At 30.8% G+C, this 18,344-nt stretch overlaps 1 protein-coding gene across 2 annotated transcripts in view; it reads left to right on the forward strand.

Moving 5' to 3' along the window:
* Positions 1–18,344, forward strand: part of LOC102677154 — a 99,335-nt gene that overhangs the window by 28,408 nt on the left and 52,583 nt on the right. Inside the window, exon 1 of one of the 2 annotated variants that reach the window (XM_031509961.1) lies at positions 10,494–10,846. The exons of the other annotated variant lie outside the window; for it this stretch is intronic. The gene's annotated coding sequence lies outside the window, so the exon portion shown is untranslated. Of the gene's footprint in view, positions 1–10,493; positions 10,847–18,344 lie in introns of those variants that run through there. 2 annotated transcript variants of the gene reach the window in all.

Consider the following 18,344-nt stretch of genomic DNA (forward strand, 5'->3'; position numbering starts at 1 on the left):
ATCGATTTACAGAAATCTTTATTTTAAATTTCTTTAAAAATATTTATGTTATTTTACGCGCACGTGTTTTGAGAAAGCCGGCATGAATTCATATATATAATATAGATAAGAAATTGAAACAAATACTTTTAATATCTAGAATTTTCTTTTAAATCTCCGATACATTTAATTAAAATCATTTAATTTTCCATAAAAAAAAATAATAATAAATTGAATTGAAATTGATTATCTAAATGTAACACAATTCCAATTAAAATATTATTAGAATAAATCGTACATTCAAATTAAATTTTGAAATTCATCAAAATTATTAAATGTTTAAAAAAATAATGAAATTGCAATTTATAATCATCGGATAATGATTATGTACATAAGTACATAATCATTCGAATTAAAATTAATAAATCGAGAGTAATATAATTCTCGTTGATATTAATCGTAAAAGAATAATTTTTCTCGATTGAAATTTGTGAATTCCACATACACGTAATATCATTACGTCTTGGTAAATAAAGATGCGAGGCCTACATGTAGACAGAGGGTGAACGGTACATCTCTTTCAATAGTTTTCATCGATCCCCCGTCGTTATGAAATAACGACCTAATTTGTAAGTATGTGGGTAGCGTGCCGGTTTTTCTTCGATCGTCACACCACCACGGTGTAATCTTCAAAGGGTTTCTTTCACAACGCTTTGTTACGAATTCCTCGGCCGAAAGTTCAAAGTTTATCATCGTACTTTATCAGGATGGTAAAGTACGATGGTTCCTTCCAATTTGAAATTTAATAAATCAAAATATTCGTGAGGAAACGAAGTCGTAATTAAAGCGAAACATAATCATATGCAAATTACTTGGCTTGATTTTTAAGGTAAAAATTGATGCTTTGATATATTCATTTTTATCTTAAATATTTCAATTATTATGGAAGAAATTTTTCGAACAATTATTTTTAAGAAATTTGAATAATTGAACGTACAAAGATGTCGATCAAATGAGCGTAAGAATTTTCTTCAGAATTTTTTGAAACCTTGAAATATTGGGAAAATTTTAAATTTTATCTCTGAAAGAGATATTAAAGAGAGAGTCACATCATGACGTATATTTTTTTTTTTTTTTACTGTTTCCTCAAGTTGCATCATATTTTTGATTAAACACGAAGCTATAAGCGTTGAATATGTATGTATATTATTTAAAAAAGTTATAATGGTATAAATCAGAGATAAAACAGTGGATCAAACGAATACACATTATATTCGATTCTGCATGAAAAATTGTGATGCAAGTTCGATTTAATCGCTCGTTAATTAAAACTGAAAACTTTATTTTAGCGATTTCTTTGCCTTTATTTCTTCCTCGTTTGTTTCGTATTAGTACGGAATAATACGTTTGAAGAGAAAAAACTGTTTTCACCGATTTAAACTCTTTGCGAGATGCAATAATGATCGTTTCGGATTAACTGTCGATGTTTTATTTATCTTTGAGAGTGAATCTTGTTAGGTTTGAAAATAAAAACGAACTTGCGTATCTTAACGTGGAAAGGGGAAAGAAGGAAAAGGGCAAGCAAGAAACGTTCAAGTGACGAAACGAGACGCAGCATCGTGTTTAAAAACCATAATTCTCTTCAGAATACCCGGAGCAAGAACCGGGGAGAGAAAACTAAGGATATTCGTCTTTAATCTCTTACTTGAGAGATAGATGAAAGGATTACGCAAGTTTTAAGTGCCTAAGAGAAAATTTAGAGATGGCCGCTCCAGATTATAACTTCGACTATAATTTCATCCGAATATTTGTTCCTTGCTCCACAAAAAATATCACATCTTCTTACCTCGTTTTTAATTTTTTTCGTTTCTCAAATTAATATTCCAATCACCAATTTTTATTACTTAAAAATTAGCTAAAGATCAAAATTCTGGAGAAATCAAATTCTCAAATAAATCGAGGATAAATTCATTCCTCCGTATAAAACCTCAACATTAATCACAAAATTTGATTAAAACTCGATCATCTCGCTCGATCTCTCGGTCAGAGAGATAGCCGAAATCGCGGATATTTTAGGATATTTCATTCATCACCGTTTTGGAGTTCGTTGCCGAGTCGAGAGAATGTCGATGGCTCGCTTTGTGCTTCATTTTCCATCTTATGGGCGAGTTTATATATATATATCGTGCTAATTAACGCGGACAAAGGACGTGGGCGTTTCGCGCCATTTTATCAAACGATAAAAGCGGGTTAAACGCGGCCGGTATTCATTCGCGCGTACGGGGTGATTAATAATTCGAAAAATCAATTGGCAGGATGAAACGCGATTGTTGCCATTTTCACGAGCGTCGAGAAACGCGCATCGATGCTTGTTTGACCAGTCGCCGTTTTAGCAGAGATGGATCGTTTGCCCAATTGTTTTGCGACAAATGTTTGCCGAATTAAATCCACGTGATATATTTGGTTTCGTGATTTAATTAGACGATCCAATTATCTATTTTTCGCACGATCATCTATATTGAAATTGATATTTTACAAGAGAATTTATTTTAACTCGATAATTCTGATTTTTGATGAGTTTGTGTGTAATATAGAGTATATAGAATCTAGTATTTTGAATTGAAGGAAGGATGACAGAGCATTTAACGTGAATAAAAATTTAGAGAATAATATTAATTTTTTTTAGATAATTTTTTTTTGATATAGTCATTCATATTGGTAATGTTAAAAAAGAATTGATTTAATTTGATAATTTTGATTTTGATAAAAGTTTGTGTGAATATAGATTATAATGGTTTATAGGATTATATTTAAATACAATACTTTCATTATTTTAAAGTTATATTTAAAGGAAAAAAAAAGATATTTGTAAATCGATATATTAATAAATTTTTTGTTTAATTTATTGTTACGTTAAAAGAATAAAATTTTTAAAAATTCAATAAAATATCAATATCATTTTATTCTTCATTTTTTTTATTATTTCAACGAGTGCTTGCTGGCTTAATTTTTGTTCGTGTAACGTTAAAAATCCTTTTTTTTTTTTAATAAAATATATCTAACGCAAAAATTGATACATTTGATCGAAAATCAGTTTTTCAACAAAGAAAGAACTCATATTTTATTCCATATATGTCTCGATAAAAGTTATTCGATAAAAACAAGTGTCTTAATTAACATGTACCCTTTCATTTCGAAAACCATTTTGATAGCCAACTCTGTGATCTCCAATACTCACCGTAACAAAATCCGTAACAAAACACGGATAAAACTCTGTTTTCTCTTTATCCTTCGCTCATACAAATTGGTAACTAGACTTTTTTATATATAAAAATCTTCAAAATACATCTAACTTATCACTTCTTCAAATTGATACGATATGATAAAAATTTAAATTAAACAATCAATAATAAAAATCTCCATCCATCTTATTCGAAAATATAACATTCTCATCATCATCATCATCATCATCATCATCATCAACGTCCATTATTATCACAGCGCCTCGGGATGCCTTTATGGAGTTATCCTCTCAACACGATCGATCTCTGGATATCTCATTAAAAATAGAGGATCGAATGGTTGATCAAAGAAAATTATTCCAAATATTCCCCCTCCCTTATCATGTCGATTGTTCGATAGTCCCTGTAGGCGATGTAAATGTTCCATTCTTTTCAAACTGGGATGGATTCGACGATATTTCTCGATCGGCGGATTTATTTCTACGCGGAATAATGCCTGGGGGGGCTTGTCAGGATTTCATCTGTCTTCATTTACGAACACGCAACCGTCGATAACCGCCCTCTCTTTCCACGAAACGATGGAATCATTTCGTGGCTGAAACGTGGCACGGGCGAAAGAGCCTCCTCCTCCGTGTAATGGAACCGGTAAAAAATTAAATTGTCCTGCGAGAAATTAATGGTCCGCCACTTTGTGCCATCCCTTTCGCGTGATGTTACATCAATTATCAAGAGTTTCAAGAGCTTCTTTTGTACCGAACAATTACTTCTTGTTCCTCGCGATTCATGCGTTTTCTTCATGCTCTTCGTTTCTTCATTTCTGGTCCATTTCTTTAACGTTGGACAATGTCTTGAATTGATATCGAGACTGTGTATGTATCTATTCTTATCAAATGATCAGTAAATGAATCAAATTACGTATTATATTTCTCATGGAAATAAGAAGGAAGATGAAATTGATTAAGTAATTCTATATGAATTGTAATAAGTGAAGAATTTTGTATCAAATTTTTAAAATGTATGTTTAGGATTTTTTAAAATTTAAATTGATTTCAATATCTATAAATATTTTGCTTAATTAATGCATTAATAAATTTTAAACATGATAGAATATTATGATTCTTTTAATTTAAGAATGTGAAAGATGATATCAAAATTGATCAGATATTTTTTATTTTGATGCGAGGAAATATATCTCGTAATTTTAATGAAATGTTTTTAATTAATAAAATCATTTACGTAGAATTCCATCTGTTCTTTTATTTTACTCGTTACTCGTCATCTTCTTTTCCCTTAATAGAATTCTCTAACTGTGTATTATTTGTATGGATATAACGTAACGAACATTTCGTTGATCTAAAATTAGCGAAATATATTTAAACACGAGGAGAAAAAGGGAAGGAATAAAATCCTGTTTATATTTATCGAGAAAAACCACGAGAGGAAAAGGTGCTCGAGATAAATTCTTCTTGAAGAGTCAATATTTCTTCTTTTCCTGATATATCTCTTCTAAATTCTTCAGCTCGTATTTTTAATCTCTGTTACAATTTTCAATGTTAAAAAAAAAAACACCGTCCACTGCAAATTTATTCGAGACTCTTCACAATCTTTTTTCACAATGAGAACGAACGAACAGAAGTTTGGTAACAAAAAGCGGTTCGCGGTTCTGAAAAATCTTTTCCCGGTTCCAGTGTTTCCTTCGTCGCGAGATTGACGCTTTCGGGGAAGCTTTACGACAGTAATTGCATTCACCGGGACATTGAAACTCGCTTTCCTCCTCTTCCACTTTTCCTCTGTGTCGTTAGTCGTCAGAAAGGGTTGCATTCCCGGAAATAATTGCGTGCGGGTAGTTGCTCGACTTTATTTCTCCGAGATCCATTTTATTTTTTATTTTTTTTTTTTAATTTTTTTTCCCACCCTTTCCCCCTTCCTTTTCGTTTTTTTTAGTTTCATTGACTTTCTCTACACTTTCATTCTATTCGAAATCCTTGTCAAAGAAAGGCGCGTTGGATTTAGCATTGTTATTTCTTTCGTTCCTTTTTTTTTTAACAAACAACGAAAGTGTTGAAACACGCCTCGAATGAATTTCATCGCACGATTTTAACTTCGAGAAAAACTTGATCTTTTTAACCTGTAATTCGATAGAAAATGGCAATCAAAAAAATGACGCGAAAAATTTGATGAATAAATATTCAAAAAATTTGAAAAATTTGATAAGTTGTTTTGAATACATTTATTATGCGTTTTAGAAATTTTTTTTTTAGAAAGACGTAAGAAATATTTTAATAATATTATTGTTTTTTCTTGTATCTTATATTTTTTTTTGAAATATTTAAATTTCTTTTTTGTATCTAAAATAGTTAAGAAAAAAAAAGAGCATTTTTTATAATATGAATCGTATGATTCCAGAATGCATAGACAAGTTTCAATATAAAATTTCACATCTTCATTAACATTTCAAAATTACATTTCCCACGCAAACTTGAAGATAAGGATAAATCGAATACAAATATTGCTCGCGTTAATTAATATTTTCCATTTCGAATTCGCGAGTATACGGAACGCAGTGATCCGTTTCGTGGTCAAAGTATATAGAGGGATGAAAGGTTAAAAAATGAAAACGTAAGATCGGCGATAAAGGGTGCGTTTAAATCGGGTTTTCCAAACCGACGGTGAAAATTCAATTAAACGATGCGCGTTTGTTTTCCGTTCGAACGATATTCTTTACCGTGAAATTGGAAAAATGCATTGAGACGAAACGAAGGGAAAATGATTTGTCATCTGTGTTATGATGGTGTAATTATTAATCTGTGTTATTAGCATGTTCTAATTTACTTTTTTTTTTTCTCTTTTTTTAAGGATTTTATAATTAAACATCGTTGAAGAAGATGAATTCATAAATTTTTTTTTATTTTTATTTAGCACATGAAGATAAGGAAAAATAATATCAGTAAATGGCGAGCGTGTTAATTTGATATTTCCAAATATATTCGAATATTAATGCCATGATGGATGCCAGTTGGTCACATTATACAATTTTAATTAGAGTAATAACCGAGAGAGTTATATATCTGCATTAGTATAATTAAATCAAAATTTATTTGAAACACAGAATATTATTCAGTCAAAAATTAGTAATAAAAAGTATTACTGATTAATATGGAATGATGATTAAAAAATCACAGGAATAATTGTAAAAAGTAAGAATTGTACAATTTAAATTTATTAATTCAATAGTAATAATTTCAATAGTATATAACTCAGTTTAATTTTTCTCTGTCTCTTGCAACCAACAATACTTCACGAAATTTAATTAAAAACGTATTACGAAAAGAATTCTTCCAAAGTTATCGCCTATCGTATTATCCCCTCTTTGTCGAAATTGAATGATTGCGCTCGACGATAAAAAAAAAAAAAAAAACTATTATTTGCACTTGGCTTGGAGAGAATAAAGGATAAAGAAAGAGGTTATTTTACTTTCGAACAGATTTCCTCTAACTTTTCAACTTGTTATCTACCTCCTGCCTGGAGGAAAAGACAGTCGGACCAAGATTTTAGATTAACCCCTTTGTGCAACATTATTCTCTAAAAATTTGGCTTGAAATTTATGCCAACTGTAAAATTTTTCTTTCATCCCAATTATCCTTTAATCTCCCTCTTCTGATTCATTCCTTATTTTTCTACATTTCAATTTAGAAACAATAAAAATAAATATTTGAATTTTCTCGAGAGATTTATGTTTTTGTACAGTACAATTTCCGATTCAAGAAGAGAATATATATGGACATCAAATATTGAAATTCGAAGTCTATTTTCTATTACTCACGATCCTGTAACGATTTTCAAAAATCAATATCGATCATGATACATTTCTACAAATTTTTCAGAAATTCAGATTCGTTCTCTCTCTCTGTCTCTCTTCTTGTTTCTCTCTCGTCTCTCTCTCTTCTTGTCTCTCTCGTGGTGAGGCGTCGCGTACGAGAATAGAGACTATGGCAGAGAAGAGATACAGAGGAACAGGAGCAAGTTGACAGGGACGGACGACGACATCGAGGATGTTGCTTTATGTCGGTAATACGTCGTTTATCTTACGGTCTATATCTGTCTCAACTCTTGAACGTAAACCGCCTTGTCCTCTTTTTTCCACCCTCCCCCTCCCTCTCTCTCTCTCGTTTCCTCTTGTTTAACAGTGTGTCCACACGATCGTTCGATTTCTCGCGTAACTCCTCGCGTAATATTGGGGTTAGTCGCCTTGTCGTTCGACGAAACTACGTATATAGGAGAAAAAGTTGAACGTGAGGTTTAACGCGATTGAAAGATTTTATTTGTTATTTTCGATGTGTGTTAGAAATTTTTTTCTTTCTTCCATTTTGGAAATGTGTATAAGCATAATCTCGCAAGTAGTTGAACATTTTAGATGCAGATGTATTGGTGACTGTGCTCCTGAATATATATAACAATGAGGTTAATATAGAAGCCTTGATAGAGCCCTTGTATCGACAAATCCATTGCAACTCGTGTCAATTGCAGGAAACGCGTATAACAACGATCTGTAGCTAAAGCAAATCTAATGGATTGCGTTAAGAGATATTTATTGATCGAGAGATTTTTATTAAAAATTTAGATAATTGAGATTATCGTTATTAATATTATGAATATTGTTAAAGTTTGAACGATAATTTTTTTAGAAAAATTAATGAGTATCTTTAATCTCTCCCATTCGTTCCCATTTTTATTGAATTAATTATATGATGTGATATATGATATGTTTATGTTATTTTAATGGAAACTACAATAGCCTTCGGCAAACCGTAATACGTGAAATTACATCGAATGGAATAATCGAACATCACGTTCCATTACCACGATGCAATTCATATTCATCAAATGTATAACGCTTCTATCTTTCTAGAGATATCAAATCGAAATTACAGATGATGAGAATGAAAAAACAATAAAAGAATTGCGAAGAATGAAAATTCAAAGCAAAAACGAAAACGTATTCTTTCAATTCTGAAAATCTGTATAGAATAGATACCCATATTTATAAGATTTATAATATACCCATTAATATACCCATTATTATACCCATAATATACCCAATTTATATATACCCATATTTGTAAGATTTATAATGAAAATTTATCTCATTACGACACTTTCGCGAACAGAAATAATTCGATCTTCGATACTTCGAACACTTCCTCGTTATGTTTCACGTTAAATGATTTGCAAATTTTCAGGGCGAATTCCGATCAACGGCAGGTAGAATTTATCTTTTGAAACGGCGGCCTTCCGCGACGGAAATTATGTCATCCCGTAAATTTCCGCCAATCCTCTCCCGATACAAAGCCGATGAAGATCGGTTCGTATTCACTATGCGTAAGTGGAAAATGATTCGAGCGGGCGGCACACAAATCAACCGTGATGCAGTTGTTAATGACAGTGTCAATTTCGTTAATTAATGATTTAACAGTATCTCTAATCACTAGTAATTGACAAATATAAAAACTATTACTGAATTATAGATAGAAGAAAAATTACAATTTCTTTCTTTAACTGTTGCTATATAAAATAATTGATAATCGAGTTTTATATAAATTGAATTACAAATTAATATATCAAATACACGATGGAAAGTCTTTTTAAAGATTGCATATTTCATTTTTAAACGAAAGGATATTCAAATATTGATACAAATTAATGATAAATTATTCTTATGAATAACGTCTATCTTCTTTGACAAATTGGAAAATAAATTCTGTGAAATTAGTTAACCTTAACGCCAACCTCGCGTGAATAAGGGAATCAGAAATAGAGATCGTTGAACGTCGGTGAAATAATGTCAAGTGGTTCGACAAGATGTCGATCGAAGTCGCACATTTTTCTTCGGATTGCCGGGGAAAATAAACCAAGTTTCCTGCCAGTTTATTAATAAATTCTCGAGTACAATTTGCTGCTAATTGAACGTGATTAATTTAATTCCATCGACTTGCTCTCTAAAAAAGAAGAAAATTGTGTCGATTGTGTTAATATTTGAACGAACGTGTTTCTCATACGTGGATAAAAATAAATTTTGAAAATTATAATATTGCTCGAAGGAAAATACAAAATTCTCTTGCGCGAAAATATTCTTCGTTTGAAAATCGATCTCGATTTTTGCGTGGAAAATTTTTTTTCCACAGATTGGATACATCTAATCGCCACTGTCGATACTGTCTTCCACGCTTAAACGTTTCGTCCTTTCGCCATATCACTGTCGTTGCAACTAATGGCTCGGATCTATTGTGTTTCGGAAGATCGAAATCTTCTTCTTTCGTTCTATCAAACGTGTATTGGACGTTCAAAATTGAAGTGTCCCCGCAAAAGTTTTCCACTGTAACAATTTTGAAACATATCTCTTGTCGATCTTTTATTGTTCCTGTCGTGTCAATAACATTTTTGAGTATTTTATTATTAATCCAAATGATTAAATTCATTATTACAGTAAATTAGAAATTGTAATTTGTTATTAATTCTCAGAAATAATTATCTAACGTCGTATTTTTATTTTAACGTATTAAATGTCAAAATACAAAGGATTAAAATTTAATTGCGCTTAATATTAACGAATCTATGTAAATAATGCATGTTTTGGGGAATTGTGAATTCGAATTTATCCTTCGTATCCATTGTGATCGATAATAATTTCAATTATGTTGTATTAATTTCGTAAAAGTACCATTCACCAACGATATCACAATTCACTACGCACAAATAGCCCATTATAACGTGGTATTAATGATTCAGGCACAACTTGATATCGATAACCTCCGAAAATCCAATTATGGTTCGATTTGCAGTTGAACTGTTGCATTTTAGCTGATTGTGGTTATTTTGGATGTCTATTGAAATTCCTGAGTATCTAATTTTCTCGAAACAGTTAACCAAAAATTAGAAAATAATTGAAATTCTTGAAAAATATTAATATGCAATTTATGATTTATGATTTATTTCTTTTATATTAATTTTCAATTTATTGTTTGTTTAAAAATAATTCAGAGGATATGGCATGATGGATTATTCCTTTTTAAAAATAAAAAAGCTTAGAATTCATTTAACTAACCCTAATTTATATATATCTTTTAATCTCATCAAACGTCAATTTTTTTAAAATTAGTTACTTTTCACTCTATCTATCAAACGGATTATTATGTTCAAATTTAATTATTTCGAATCATGACAAGTAAAAAAGAAAAAGAAAAGAAAAATATTCTCCTACAAAGGTGTCGCAGTTTAAATTTAGAAATTCATCTCGTCGAGGAAGAAACATTTGGTGATACTAGAAGGAATAATAGAAGTTCAAGGTGAAAGAAAATTCAGTCGGTGGGTTGAGAGAACGCGCTTGCGTGAGGATTCGTGTGTATATGTGTGTAATGGTGGAGAAAGTTGTACGCGCACGATGCAGCTGATGACCTTCAACTCCCTGCTGATGTTCGATCTCGTGTTCCTGTTTTTCCTGTTCCTGGTCGGGGTCTCCTGCCTCGTGTATTATCTGCCCGCAACTCGAGCACATGATTTCGCGCCATATGAGATCATCACGGCGAGAACACCGCCGCGTTACGACTCGCCGATCGACAATGTTTAAGGTGAGTCCAGTGTTCGATAAAAAAAATAAATAAATAAAGCTTTTCGTATAAAAAACATTAGAAAAAATTAAAAATTTTGTCATCAAAATCTAGCCAGAAGATAGAGAAAACCATACCATTGAAATCGCTTTTTGTTTTATCCCGATATCTCAATCGGTTGCCGAGATACAACGATTCAAAGTATTCATAGCGTTTGAAACAGCGCGGAGATTATGAATGGGTTCTTGACCTACATTTTTTCCAGGAATCGCGTACTACGCTTTTCCAGGAATCGCGTCTGTCGCTTGTCTGAAGTTTGAGATAGGTCAGTGAGACGAGGTGCGAGCGAGAGATCCGAGTAAGCGACAAGGACAGAGATAATAAACGATTAAAAATTACCTTTCTCTTTACACGACGATATCTCGGGAACCGGAAGTCGTATCGAGATAAGTGAAAAAGCCTTTTAAAGGGGAAGATTTTGGGCTTCCAATGATCGGCCATTCGTCGACCGGAAGGCATTATTTTCTAAGTTATAGCGGTTCAAAGTTTTTCTAATTTTAATAGGGTTTAATCGGGTTTAAGGTAAACGATTAAAAATTTCCTTTCTCTTTACACGACGATATCTCGGGAACCGGAAGTCGTATCGAGATAAGTGAAAAAGCATTTTAAAGGGGAAGATTTTGCGCTTCCAATGATCGTTCATTCGTTGACCGGAAGTCATTATCTTCGGAGTTATAGCGGTTCAAAGTTTTTCTAATTTTAATAGGGTTTAATCGGGTTTAAGGTAAACGATTAAAAATTATCCGTTTGTTTACACGATGATATTTCGGGAACCGGAAATCGTATCGAGATAAACTAAAAAGAGTTTTAAAGGGCAAGATATTGTGCTTCCAATGATCGTCCATTCGTCGACCGGAAGTCATTATTTTCTAAGTTATAGCGGTTCAAAGTTTCATCAATTTTAATATGATTCAATGAAGTTTTTTAAGTAAATTATACGAAAAATCATGTTTATTTCAGAATTCTTTTTCTAAAATAATCTCTAAAAAAAAATACCATCCAAGTAAAAAACAATATTTAAAGAAACTATTTATAAAATAGTCAAGCTTTAATAAAAAAAACAGAGTCTCCTTACATTTGAATTTAACTTTCAAATACTAATAACAGTTCACGTAAATTTCATTCACGTGTTTCTCGATATTTTTCAAATAAAATTCCAACTTTATAAAAGAAATTTCCTTTGGAAAGAAAACTTGAAGAGGCACAGTAACATATTTCTTTCTGATGATAGCGTATCGTTTCAGTTTCTAGTAACTGGCGTTAAAAGCTATTTTTTTTTTTTTTTTTTTTTGCACGATCCACAAGAAAAGTGTGAAGAAATATACCGTAACGTTTCCAGTGTACAACTAAAACGGTACATACCGTGCCCTTTAACCCTTTCCACGCCCTTCTCTCAGTAACTATGTATCTTTCATACCTTCGTACACTCCGCAACATTCTCCACCAGTCTCTTTCACCCTGACACTCCAAAGATCTTTCACCGTAACATTTGTTTCTGTGTTTCCAACAAATTATTGTGTATTCGTTTGTGTTTTTTTCGTCACGCGTATCTTTTTTATTCCATTCTGCTACGTGATTCATTCTTCAATTTGAATCTGGTAAATTAATCAAGCCCAATTGAATTTAACTTAAATCGATTTCAATTAATTGGAATTATATATATATATAAAGGATCACGTATTTTTTTTAAATAAATTAGAAAATTCTTCGATAAATAAATTCGATAAATAAAAATACTCATAATTTCGAGTAACGAATTAAATTATATTTGACACGAATTATAATTCACGATTTCATTTCAATTTAACGTTTTACAAATTTTTACATGGCTGTATTTTCGAATATAAATTTTTATTTTTATTTGTTATTTATTTATATAACCACATGATATAAAATGTATGTGTGCACATATCATTCACACGCCAAATATCCATTCATTTTATAATATATTCGACATTTACACGTAACAATTAAGCAAACTTTATAACAGATATTTCATTTTATATTTTTTTTTAATTGTTTGTCGAATCAAAAACTTTCAAATGCATCAATAACAATTGTTTCCTCTCTTGTTTGATTTCCAACCAAAACTTGGGAAGTCAAAATGTCATTCGCACAGCCTGTAGAATAATTTTAAAAATAGTAAAGTGAAAATATCGAAGTGTTTTCTAAATTTTTTGGAAAAAAGAAACTTTTTCTCAAGATATATCGGTAACATTCTCTCTTCTTTTCAGTTTATAAAGAAGTTATTATCCTTAGAAAACCCACGTTTCAGCTGTTGAATTCGTTTCCTTCTTAAAATATCCTTTAAGGATAAAAGGAAGACTACCGTCAAAAGAGAAACAAGCTCAATCTCTTAAACTTTATTCCATGAATATCACGAAAATTTCTTAAGATCGCTTTATCAACATTTTTCCTTTAAGGAAAATCTCTTTTCCACGCGTATTCGTTCAAGATATGATATGTATACACCACGATACGTATAGAAACTTGTAGTGAAAGCTACTGTAATATTGGTTGATCGTGGAAAGAGAGAAGCTATTTATTCTATACGTTGCAAAAGTTATCATTTTTTCTCCAACTTTCAAATATTAACTCCGCGATACTATGAATTTCTCCTGAATTTTTTTCGAAATCGATGCAAATATTCAAATCGAAGTAAAAATAAATTTAAAAATTTTTTTTTAGAATTTTAAAATATATCAATTGTTATATTACGATATTTTAAAAATATCATTTATAATTATATATAAATATTTCGAATTTAAATAATAAAATAATTACATTCTTTAAATAAATACTTATTTTGTTTTATTCCTTTTATTTATTGCAAAATTCAAGGAATGAATTATAGAATTTCATGTTGCGTCCAACATATGGTGGCCTTCTAACCCAGGATTTGTAAGGCTGCCAGACCGCGATAATACAGGTCACCCCATAAATCAACCCTTTCAAACCTGCCAAACCATCAGTCTCTACAATAGATCTTCTTACCAACTACAATAGTTCACCTGCTGTGAAAGATTTCTAATCGTAACACTGCTTCTTTTCAAATCATTCCTAAGAAAAAAAAAAAAATAAAAATTGTTTCTCATCATATGTAAATATAGCTTCACGAAATTAATACTCGAGTTTACGATCATCAATTTCAATAACACTTTTAAGAAAAAACTCACAACCATAAAATCAATCTAATCATAAAATTTTGCATATATTTTGATCGTTTAATGCCAATTTTATTTTTCCATCATAACGATCAAATCAAAATTGATTAACATCTGCCACTGTTCCATCGTACAAATTCTATATTGCAATAGATTATGCAGGATTACAGTGTTAATCCTCAATGCCATCATTATTCAAATTGCCACCGTCCCAAATTAATATTCAGAGATTAGAAGGATAATAGCCGCAAATTTGCAAATAATCCATCGTCATCCATCGGATCTCGTGTGATTTCACGTGGAATGATTCTCGTTCGAGTGGATCGCACTCGTTTGATCGTTGCGTTACAATTGATGTGTCCTCTCCTACTTTTGTCTCTTTTCTATTTTTTTTTTTTTTTTTTTCTCCCTCGAAACGATCCCTCGAAATGAGGAACAAGTTCGGGACAAGGCGCCCCGGATACGGATCCCTCCAGGGGTTTTTTTTTTTTTTTTTTTTTTTTTTTCCATATTTGATCGAAGCAACGATCGCTTCAAACTGAAATTTAAATTCCTGTCGACTGACCGATATACATCTTGCCATCCGATTTAATGTTTGACCGAGCTTCCATCTGGTTTCAGGGATATCTGGTGACGCTAATATCGTTATCTTTTGCATCTCGATGAATATTTGAACGAATATGTGATACGATTAAACCGCAGATCTCTATAGTTCTGATATAATGGGTTGAATGTATTTCCTCGTTAATAAAAAATCATAATTCTTATTTATTTTTTAATTATTATATTATAATATTTATAATATCGTAGCTTTTGTATTTTCTTTTTTTTAACTTTAATTTAGAAAAATTAAAAACAATGAAGATTGAAATATTAACTCTTCTAGTCTCTTCTAGTCTAGTATCATGTGAATAATAATTTCTTACAATTAAAATTTAATTTCGCCTCGACTCGAAAACTGATTTCATTAAATTCCAATAGGAATTTAATTCAATTTTTCGCTTTCTGCGATGTTAGATGTTTTTATTGGATCGTTGAGATATTTTTCAATCAGATTCTAAAAAACGAGAAACTATAAAACAATTTCGTTCGAGGTTTGCATTTTCATCCGCGTGGATTAATTTGTGTCGATTGTAAATGTAAATTTGTTTCATTCTCGTTGATTGGCGAAAAAAAGAGTTTCATCTATTTAACCGATTCTGCACGAGTTAATTCGTAATTAAATGAATCGGGTGTTGATTGAAACGAGTTTTCGAGATCGGATTTCACCGACAACCGGATAACAGAATCATTGTCACCTTTTTTTTTTTGATCCCATGGTTTGATGCTCTTCTCCTCTTTAAATAATTCGAAGAAAAATATTTTATTCAAAATTATCGAAATTCCTAATAAAACCACACGTTCAATGGAAATATTAAAGAAAAACGATTAACAGAGAAAAATATTAAATTCGAGAAATATCCAACATATCCAACTCAATGTATAAATATTATCAAATACAAACCAAATACCTTCCTTATTCCTTCTTACCTCTGTAATAATAAATCCAAATAACACGAATGTACAAACCACGAATGTAAATACAAGTTTAATGAAACACTTCCATTTAACCTCGTTCGAACGATAATAACTCCATTTTTTTCGCAATCGATAGAAAGATCGAAAGATCGGATTGATCGCTTCACGATTATTCATTCTCAAACCGATCGCGGCGTCAAATCGACGATAATCGATCCAACGACGAGCATAGGTCTGGAATCGTGGAGGAAGGAAAAATTTCCGGTTCGTTCGGGAGTTTGGAATGCGAACTGGGCTAAAATCATGGCAACACGGTCGTTAGCAGCCGTGGGAGAGGGGGAGGGGTGTTTAATTAGAGGACAATCCGTTAATGGCGCGGCATCAGAGTGCCTCGCCTAATTCCGCGAAATTTCATCGAGGGACGAGTCGATCAACGGGAGTTCCAACCCGTTCCATCTTCGGATCGGCGGTAATCGAATAACCAGCGGGCCGTCTACTGTAATTTTTCCGATACGTTCTTGATATTGCGTTACTGGAGGGCTTGGATTTATTAAAAAAAAAAAAAAAATTACAAGGAATCGTTTAACGAAATTTGATTGGAATTATTCTTCTGGATTGATGATGATGATGATGATGATGACTTGTACTAATTTTTATAAGTATTTTGATTGATAAGAAAGAGGATATGATTATCTAAAGCATTATTTTGATTTTCAAAAATATTTCGTAGAATAGAATATTGTGGTTGGGTATATTTCGAGTGTAAAAATTAGTCACTTCGAAATAAAATTGTGATATATTGTTTTGATTATATTTTTCATCCCATTTGTTTTTTTTTTCATTAGAGTTTCCATTCTTTTGTATAATTGTTTGTTGTATGGTGTTGAATTTATTTATTGAAAATTTGTGATTAAATTAGTTTTTTTCGTTTATCAACGTTTCAAAATTTTAACCACATTTCATTCAATTTATTACGCGTGGAATAAATTTAGGCAATTAAATTTATTTTTTTCAAAGTTTAAAAGTATAATAATGTCCTTTATTTCACTTCGTTCGTATTTAACGATATTGTTCTGAAAAATATTAAATATTATTATACGATTATTAAAAATTATCTTAAATTGGAGAAAAATAAACCATTTTTTATTCTGAATTTTCTCGTTCATAGTTCTATATATATTTGATTCTATATATATATTTTTTCCCTGGAATTTTTATCGAAAGTAAAATTTGTAGACTTTCCATCCGCATTTTCAGATTGGACAAGCCTAGGATTCGCATAATTGAATTGAATAATCTTCTAATCTCCTTTAAACATCGGCTGATCGATGACCCAGTTATGTCATATTGTGTATTTGCTTGATCGCGAAAGGATCTGTAATTTGTCGGATGTAATAAAGTCCGGTTTATCGGTATAACTATATAAATATATTGTGTTATATTTAATCAATACGTAGATACAGACAAGAAGCATAATTTGATTATTGACTGTTTTTTTTTTTTCATTAAAATAATAAGAATAAGTTAATAAAAATATTTCAAAGTATAAAGTAATTAATTGTCAGAGAACGTTTGCGTTTCATAGGACAAATGCAAACGTATAGTATGTATTTAAAATGATATTTAATTTTTTTAAAATACAATTCTGTTATTGAATATATTTATAAAACAAATTGTATTTTAACATTATTTAATTATACTTTTTCAAATATAAAATATGTATATAACAATGAGTTTTAATTATATTTAGATGGAAATATATATTTTTCAATTGTATTTTGGGAAGAGGAAAATATTTTATGCGTTGACAAAAATACTGTTGATTATACTGTTTAATTTAATTGTGAAAATGAAAGTTCAGAGGTAATTTAATGCTTATTTAAAATTTCATTGTTTCGTATCGCTAGCAGCCGTCGCTTAAAAAAATCCAGCCAGTTAAAAATTAATAAACACCCGGTGCGAGATATTGAATTTTATATTAATTAACGACCCTCGATTTCTCTCATGATGAATTTCCATTGAAAATTATACAATATTCCGAGAGAAACGGATATATCATCATCATTTTGATATCTACTTTTATAATCTTAATTCAATTTTGAACAAAACATTAATGAGATTTGTTTCAAAATTTATTATTTTGAAATTCTTCTAAAATTGAAATGTTTATTTTAATTTTAATATTTTCTTTCTAATTTATCTTTCTAATTTATCTTTCTAAATTATTATCACAATATTCCAGTTAATCATATTTAACATATAATCCTTTTACAAACAATTTATACAACAATATTTATAAATTTCATTTCACATAAAGAATATTATAAGAAAATTATTCATCATTTCCTCTACATTTTAAAATCCATATTTACATTTTCCCCTATTATAATAATTCATAATCTAAACAAAATTCACATATTTTCAAGAAAATATTTTCGCTTCTTAATATCCACTCAATATTCACAATTTTACGTCACAATTTACAATCTTCACATCTCCATCTTAGAATTCATTCATTTCAACAATTGTGTCAAAAATTTATTTTCTCCTCTATGCCAACATTCACCTTCTCTATACTATCTATTCTAACGAGAACTTGCTCGTTACACCTCGACGAGAACGATGGCGTTACTTCATCTTCACCCCCGTTTTAAACGAATCGATGCGTTATAACCGACGTTCATCCCTTATCGAGGATACGAAGGATATTTTCTTTGGCGAGAGGGTGAAGCGGGACGGGGAGGAGGGGGAGGGGGGAGGAATTAGTTCCTCGCGAC

This window comes from Apis dorsata, unplaced genomic scaffold (assembly GCF_000469605.1).
Source record: "Apis dorsata unplaced genomic scaffold, Apis dorsata 1.3 scaffold_194, whole genome shotgun sequence".
In the NCBI taxonomy this organism is placed as follows: Eukaryota; Metazoa; Arthropoda; class Insecta; order Hymenoptera; family Apidae; genus Apis; species Apis dorsata.